Source organism: Phasianus colchicus, chromosome 1 (genome assembly GCF_987193195.1).
Source record: "Phasianus colchicus chromosome 1, bPhaCol1.hap1.1, whole genome shotgun sequence".
Lineage (NCBI taxonomy): Eukaryota > Metazoa > Chordata > Aves > Galliformes > Phasianidae > Phasianus > Phasianus colchicus.
Window position 1 is genome coordinate 31,833,759 of NC_143436.1, and position 9,074 is coordinate 31,842,832.

Consider the following 9,074-nt stretch of genomic DNA (forward strand, 5'->3'; position numbering starts at 1 on the left):
GATGGATGGAGAATGGCTCCTCTGAGAGAGCCTTCTGTCTTTTACATCAGACTGGATCCTGAAGAACTGCTGATAGGCTGCAAAATGCATAATTGTTCCTTTCATTACCCCATTTCTATGGATATATCTGGTTTTTTTTTCCTGTTTCTGCAGGATGTTTTCAAGCAATAACTCCTGTTTTCACTGTAGTGTGAAGATTAAACAATTTCCCACTGGCGTTTATCAAATTAATGTAAAATTTTGCTTTAAGCATGTTTTTGTTTGATACAGTTGTAGAGTCTTATTTTAAAACGTCTGTTTTTCTTTAGGTAAGCATAGCAAGCTCAGTGGTTAGGAAGTAATACTCATTACTACTATTCTTACGACAATAGTTAAACCAAAGCTTTGGAATATGAGTGGGTGAAAATAGAAAAAAATCATATAATAGCATGTCCTCATCTAATGACAGGGATTTCTTCTTATGTAAAATTGTGCTTTGAAAATGTGTGCGCTTGTGTGTACTATACAGGCGACTATTAAAAAACTGGATTTATTGTCATCCTTATTGGCCTTATCTCAGAAGAGACTGCCATGAGTGTGGGCCAAATATGTTTCCTAGATACAGCCAGTTGGGCTGCAGGCATTTCTGCAAGCTTAAGCAGACATTCATCTTTCCAACCATTGAAATCTTCATACCTGAGCACAGAGGGCCAGGGAAACATGGCAGGGCAGCCTGCTGCAGAGCTGCTGTGATGCTGGGACCAAGGGCTTTGCTCAACTGGCTCTGCATGCCCTGTTTCCCCAGGGGGTCTGGTTCCCATGGCATAGATGCTCTTCTGTAAAACAGGACGATGGTTTTGCTGGACTGTGAACAGGACTAGGAAGGAGCTGCTGGAGGGAGATCAGGGGGATTCGGAAATTACACGTTTTGTGAACAGTTGCTGTGAATGTTTTAAGTTGAAGCCTGTTTTTTTGGAAAGCCCTTCTCCAAAGTAATAATAGCATTCATTAAAAAAATAAAATAAAATAAAAAAGACAGGGGTGTATGATATGAAGAGGAACTCATCTATGGTAAGGACAAAACAAGAGAGATTTGTTGGCAGGAGTCATTAATAAGCACAAAGGGGAAGAGACTGTCAGAAAGAGGAAATTCTCTGGCATGGCAGAATAGCAGGTAATTAATAATTACTGCAATTATAGTAGGTAATAACTAGCATATATTCTGACTGTTCATCGGTGGCTTGCCAGGCTTCATTGCTCACAGATTCTTTCTGGCAAATCTCATCAAGTTTTGGTGTGAGTGCAGCTCTTTATGAAATCTGCTGTTTGATATCAAGCCAGAACAGCTCTGTTTCCTTAATGAAGGCAGAGGAGTCTTGGAGGCTTCCGCAGGCTGCATGGGGCTGGCACCAAGGCTGCCAAACCTGGGCTCCTTCCGCTGAGCCCACAGGCAGTGCTGCTGGGAGAGTGGCTTCTCCTCACACCCACAGTGCCAACATACCACACGCTGCCTTTCTTAAAAGACTGTTTGGCTCTGCTTTTTGCAGGCCAGCACACTCTAATGGCCTTGGAAGATGGAGGTGAAAGAAGGTGATTTGCATTCCTGAAGCATTAGGTTTAGGAAAAATATGGCAGATATAGTCTGCCTTTAGAGCAGAGTTCTGTCTTGTGGCAATAAGTAGACGGGTGGTATGCCTTGCAGTGAGGGATTTCATTAGTACTGCTCTAAGAAAAGGTCAGGCTTCCAGGAGAACTTGCATTGTATCCATGTTGCATGAGCATTTCTTGGGAAAAATGTCCTCGTTGCTTACACAGGGGTGTCAAAACCAGTCAGAGAAAATAACATGCAGATTTCTCTGTGCCAAGGGGCACAAAAGCAAGAGAGCAACCTGCAGCAAGATCTCATCCTTTAAAAACATGGCACTGATAAAGAAATTAGAGATTTGGGTAGTGTTACAAATGGGAGGCTGAAGTTGTTTTCAGCAAAATAAATGCTCTCTTAGAACAATAATCGCAGTAATCTCTGATAGTCATTAAAACTGTGCAGGGAGAATGATTTATTTATATACATCCATGTGAAACAGACAATATGTTGTAATCTAATGGCCTGGGTGAGAACTAATCAAGCATTTGGCTTTTGTGGGAATCTAATGAAAAGTGACTGCAGGCTTCTTAGCTGGTATGTCTTGAAGAAATTAAGGCTTTTCTTGACTGGGGAAAGGTCAGCTACATTACCATGGCCACAGCAAAATGAGCTTGGAAGCTGCATTGGGACAGTATGCACTGAGAAGGAATGTGCAGCTTTAGCAACTTAAATGTTTTGGGTGGGTACATAGGCACAGCTCATTTGATTGACTGGGAATATCCACATTGTTGAGAACTGCGTTTATTTTATTCTGCTGCGTATGACCACGGGCGTATTGAGGAAACCATTTGCAGTGACGGTTCTGTCTGAGTCACAGCTGTGCCTGTGAGCTGTTGTCACAGTAGCATGTGCTATTTTCTGGTAGCATCTCTGGTAAAGCAGGATAGAAATAATTGCCTGGTCTGTTATACCATGGATGCTGATTCTCTTTGTGAAAAAGTCTTGGTGATGGATGGCTTCTGAATACTTGAAGAAATGTGGCATGTCTAGTGGACAATTTAAGGCTGAAAAAATGCTTTAGACTATGAGACCCATGTGGCATTGTTTATAGCCCACGTGGCAGAGATACAAAAATTATTCATCAATGGATGTTGGAAAGTAAGAAGGAGATGCAGAACTCACAGGTAAGTTAGCAAACTTCAGAAGAAAAAAGCCTAAGCAAAACTTGTCACCTTGATCATCTTCCTCTCTGGGAAGTTTTGTTGTTTAGTTCTTAGGGCAGTGCTGACTGTGGAGGGATGCAGCGTAGAGCAGGCCAGTGATACTCAGGCTCAAAGGCAGGAGTTCTGAGAGCCATGCTGTTTTGTGAGTGATGATACAAACCAAGAGCATTTAGATATGAGGGATGCCATTCCCATGGGCTTGATGTGGTGAAAGGGTGCACAGCCCCACTGAAAAATATCTGGTCATCTTGCCTTTATGAGTTTTAAGTCAGAAAAGGGAGGTCTATATGAAGCCTATGTTGTACCAGAAATATGGTAAAACAGGTGAAGGTCCACATGCTTTCACCAAGACTGAGTTGACTCAGCAAGAGTATTAAAGACTCTGACATGACTCTTGCACTTAGCAGATGAATGCAGAGGAACAGATTGTGTCTCCAACCTGAAAACACATCAGTTTCTTAAAGTGCTGTGGGATTTTAAGCTTGCTGAAGAGGAGAGCCTCTTTCAGAGAAGGATGTCTGCCAGTTTCTCAGTGCTGTTGTGCATGGTAACAAGCAGTGCAGTGCTGGCACTTGGTCCTTGGAAAATTTCTACGTGCCTTTGAAGAAGGGCCTAGCATCTGCCAAAACTGTGGCATTTGTGTGGCATTTTTTTCAGAGGGCCAGACAAGCTGCCTTCCTTAAATTACCCATTCTACACAAGCAAGTGGTATCAGTGTTTCTGTTGTGGTTATTTCAAATGGGAAGGACAAATGCAGCACGTTCTTGGTTGTTAACCAAAGCAGAGGGATGAGACATCTGAGAGATCTGTGAGAAAGCAGAGATCTTTCTAAGGCTGGAGAAATCAAACTGAAGGGTGCAAACTGGCGGGTATGGGAGCTGAAGGAAAATGGAGTGATTCTTTTAATATGGTGAGAAACAAAGGTCATCTCTGGACGGTGTCCTGAGGAATTAGCTTGTGACAAACATAGGTTGTGACTACATTCATTGACATTGCAGAAGCTTTTGTAGTGTTGTCCTACTGATATTTTTTTCCCTTAACCTGATGGCCTTTGCAGAGGCTATTCAGTTTCAGTTATTCTCACGGGTTTAGGAGTCACAGAAGAAGAGTCACTGATGAGACATGATCTAGAGGGTGTTATATTTTGTACACAGTGAAGCAGAGTATCTCGTCTCTGACTCCTCTCCTGAATGCAGCCAGATTTTCTCATGTACTATTAATGGTGACTTGTAAAGCCCTCAGAAAACAGGCTGCTACTTTTAGGCTCCTGGTCCTAATTGGTGACCTGATGGTTCTTGAATTCCTCATCAGGATCCACTGAAATTATAGCAGGCTCCAAGAACTGCTTGTAAGGGCTCTTTGTAAAGGCAAAAACCTAATTGCCAGCTGTTCAGAGGCAGGAAATTAATGCTTAAAGTTAAAAGCTTCATTAAATGCTTTGCTTCTGAAGACACTGAGTACATTGTTTTGCTATTTTGAATATTTTGCTTTGATGACTACCTTGTTCCCAACACAAGTTTACTCCTGCTCATCTTCCTAAACAGGTATTTGTGTGTGGAACTGGCTGTTCACAGACACTTTTTTCCAAACACAGCTGTACTTTTGAAGAAATTGGTGCTCTCAATCATCCATCCTCTCTTCTCCAGGCCTTTCTCCTAGAGAGTCATGCCTGTGAGCTGTGAGGTGGCAACCTCCAGCACAGAGCAGCAGCAAAGTGCTGCAGAGGTGGGATGCAGAGGGCAGTTGTGAAGTCAAGTGACTCTCTGGCTGCTGGGACCTAGAAGGCAATGTTTCACTAAGTCATCTTTCAGGCAGCAGAGAGCCAGAAGTTAAGACAGTCCAGAATTAATAAATAAACTGGGCTGTTCATCTAGTGGGAATCCCTTGGAGTAACATTATTGGGTACAATAATCCTTATTGTTCCTTTTTTTTTCTGTGATGTACAAGCTAAGCATGACAGTGTTGAAAGGCTTGCTCCAGCAGCTGAGTTCACTGCAGCCACTTAACCTCAGGCTGTCTCTTTGCTTCCTCAGCAAGAGATTTATTAGCATAACTGGATGGCTGTTATGCTTGCCTTTACCTTCTTTTTCTGCATTACATAGGATTTCTTTTTCTTCTACACTTCCTGTTAAAATCTCCACAGTAATTTTCTCCCTCTTTACTTTTCAAGTTGCATATAGGCCTCTGCCTCTCAGTGCTAGTTATATCCTGGAGGATTATACTGTTTTAATAAATAGTTTTAAAGCCTGATTATTTAACATTATTTAACACGTCATCTTGCACATCCATGCCATGGACAGAGAAAAACCAGCTACATCTGCAGCCATCCCCAGTTTTCTCCTGTCCAAGGCACTCAAGGGAGCTGCCATTGGGCTCCTCATTTAGTACCACAGGGGGAACTTGAGTCCCATTAGGGACCTGCAGAAGATCAGCATCAGGAGACTTGTGACAGAGGCCACAAAGGCAAGGCAGATATACGTAGCCTATAACATTCTTCTACCACAAGCTGGTTAACATAAAGTTAGGAGGCATATAATCTGCTCATAAATGTTCATGTGTATCAGACTAAACATTTTTGAGCCCAAGTTTTGTGCTCAAAATTACACTGAGCTCAGCTGCAAGCTGACATACTTCTGTGGATGCCTGTAATAAACACTGCTGGGGCTGAGTCTCCTGAGCTGCAGGAGGCACTCTGAAGAATCAGAAGGGATGTAAACTTGAAGTTATCGATCCCTGTTAGAAAAAGCTTCTGAAATGATTTGAGAAGGGATTAGGAAAACATATTTGGTGGATGAATTAACATTGAAATCAACAGTACAACTGTGAAGCCATAGAAAGCTTTTATTTCTACATCGGTTTCCCTTGGAATGAAGAAAAAATATGGATGTTAGTTTTGTGTATTTAAATCTTTTGGCATGTTTAAGAAGGTATTAAACACCTAAGCTCTTTCAGATTACTCTCTACTTCTTTGCCTTTGGAGCTATGACAACTGACACCAGTTGAATCCTACTACACTCCAGCTCGCTGATGTTTTCAAACAGCACAGCCTATCAGAGCAGCAGCAAGGAGTTCAGTTGTGAAAGATTGGATTACTTGTTTGTAACGAGAACCACCATTTCAGTTATTTCTCCACAATGCATTTTGGCTAAAAGGAATAAAAAAAAAAAAATGGTTTGAGATTTTATATTGCTTTTAACACATACCCAGGAATAATATTTCCAATGTTTCTGCGGGAGAGCTTGACCTAAATCCAGTTCTTTCCTTTAACATCAAGTCTGAGACAAGCAGTGAATGAATGATGTCCATAATTTCAAGCTGGCATTTTTGATCACAAAGGCTCATCCCATAATTAGAGTGTATACTTCTGAATATTTGTTAAAATCTGCTGCTCAGTACTTCTGAAAATGTGTGGAATGGAGATAATAACTGCACTGTGGCTTCTTAAAACTGTTCAATTTGAGGCTCTTTGAAGTCTTGTTCATCTCTATGTTCAGCAACAAAAATGAAATCAGAATGTGACATTAACGTTTTTTTTTCCACAAAAATAACCTATTTCAGCTAGCATACTTTAAAACAAGAGTTGAGATATGATTGCAAATGCTAGTGCTATTCAAAATTCCCTGTATTTGCTTTTCTGTTATGTGCTTGCAGTAACTGAAATTAGGTGGAGGGTGAATACTAGCAGGTGTCCTAATTTCAATTCATTTTTTAAGACTGGGCCAGAAATTACTGCTAAAAAATGTGTACACATTTGATTCTAGGAAGATATCTGATATATTTGAGGGAATTGTCACCTTTTGGAAGCTATGGAACTTATTTTTGGCTGTCAATTATCTCTGTTTTTATTCTGTGAATAATAGCAGAAAATTAAGAAGCAAAAGTGTTTTGATAGGGCAAAATGTTCTTAATATGTTAATGTGAATTCCAGAAGGAAACTTGTGCAGTGCAAGTGTGATGCTTACTGAGCAACTGGTTTTGCTGAAATGGGCTGCAACAACAAGAGCCCAACAGTTAGTTTGGATACAGGGAGACTTGAAGGAGCCAGAAACTTCCTGAGAGCACAAGTCAAAGGGGCAACTTTTTAGATTTTTCTCCTAAATATAGCCCTTTTGAGCAATCCCAGAAGTTAAATAAGCATTAAATGTTGTCTTTAGAGTTGCTGGAGTGAGGCTCTGAGGTATGTGGGAGGCTCCACCTCAAGCTCCCCTCGACTTGGTGCCAGAGAGCAGAGGTGAGGGATGGGTGAGGTGGGGGTGCACCGGCATCCAGTGATAACTCAGAGTTTGGATAAGCTGGCAGGATTCTGTCTTCATACAGTCCTGAGGGATGGGGCTGGAGAGGTGAAAGAAAGTATGAGTTACGTCAATATGGGATTTATTTAGGTTCCCTGCAGGCTTTTGATTTTGGCTATGGTTGACAAGGATGTGCAGCTCCTCCTGTCTCATGCGGTGATTTAGAGCTGTAGTGTTTATCTCTTGGTGGCTGTGAAGATTTTAACATGGACAAATTTTCCAGAAACTTTTTATTACATTTTCTGTCTTTGTCTGTATTTGGAAATCACTGTCTTGAAATCCAACTGGATATTTAAATAGGATGGATTTCTTTCTCTTTTTATCTCATGAATTTTTGGTGTTTTGCAAATGCAGTTTTGGGTTAGCATTGGGTGCCTATAAGGTGCAGACAAGCTTGGCTTTGGTGAACAGAACATGGAAAAACTATTCAGAATTGTTGCACATCTTTGGTTTGATATTTCAGAAATAAAACAAATTTACTACATAGAAAAAAAAAAAAAAAAAAAAAAAAAGGTAGGTCTTAGGGGGTAAGGGGCAGAGCCAAATTATTTTTTCTCCTTCTCACATCAGGTATCCTATAGTCCCCTGGCTAGGATACTTTCTGAGAAAGGGATTTGCATCCTCCTCTGAGTTGGTCTTACTCCTCCTTGGTGAACTTGTTCAACATGCTGGGAAGTAGGGAGTTTGGAGGGAAATCTTCGGATTCTGCAGTTACAATGGGCTGTCTGATAACATGGCAAATAGAGTAACTGAATGAAGATTAATGTAGCACCTTGAAGTCATTCACATTGTTTCATTTTGGTGCTGGGTCTCAGCAGGATCCGCCTCAAGTGTCTTGCAAGGGCTGTGCTTGGAGATGATTTCAGGCCATGGATGGCACCTGCTCCCCAGACTACAGCTGGTTTAGAATCACAGAGTCATAGAAGGGCTTGGGTTGGAAGGAACCTCAAAGATCATCTCATTCCAATCCCCTGCCGTGGTGCCACCTACTACCTCAGGCTGCCCATGGCCCCATCCAACCTGGTCTTGAACACTCCAGGGATGGGGCACCCACAGCTACTCTCAGCAACGTGTCCCAGTGCCTCACCACCTTCTGAGTAACAAATTTCCACTCAACGTCTAATCTGTCTCCCTTTTTTTTTTTTTTTTTTTTTTTTTTTTTTTTTTTTTTTTTTTTAAATTTAAAGCCATTCTCCTTTGTTTATCACTATCTGCCTGTGTAAAAAGTTGGTCTCCCTCCTGTTTACAAGCTCTTTTCAAGTACTGGAAGGCTGCAATGAGGTCTCCCCAAAGCCTTCTCTTCTCTACCCTAATGCTGCTGCTGGCATATGGTGCAGCCCTTTCCAGCCAGCAACAACCAAAGGAGTTCCTGGGTCCAGCTCTTTGCTCATGAAGGGTGATAACCAACCCAAGCCAGCAGCTGTGGTGGTGCAACTAATCCTTCATGGAGCATGGGTGTACAGCTGTGAGTTGCTGCATACTATTGGAGAACTTCTTCATGACAAAGAATGACTCGTGTCCAAAGTATTTGGATTTCTAAGCCATTGATTTAAAGCAGCAGAGATGTACTTACATGCTGCCATCCTGTACTCAGCAATCCCCTCATGCCCATAAGTAGATGAAACTTTGTTCTCTGGAAGACCAAGTCACAACTCTGTCAATCTGGAGAGCCTAAAAGAGCTTTTGCAGCTCTCTCTTCTACTCTTTCTGCAGGCTTGATCTTGACCCTTTGATTTCCGGATCCACAGCTTTAAAAAAAAACACAAGAGTTTCACTGTGGTTGGGGCAGAGCTATCGCATCTTCCACACTGTAAATCTAACTACTGTTTTGAGCATTGCCTCTGATGCTTCTTATTGAGATCATTGTTCCACCCTTTCCTGTTTGGTTTCTTTCATAATTACTTTTGAATGAACTCCTTAGTAAGGAGCTCATCATAAACAAACACACAGAGCTTTGCACAATATAAAATAACATTGATTTAATCCCCTGAAATA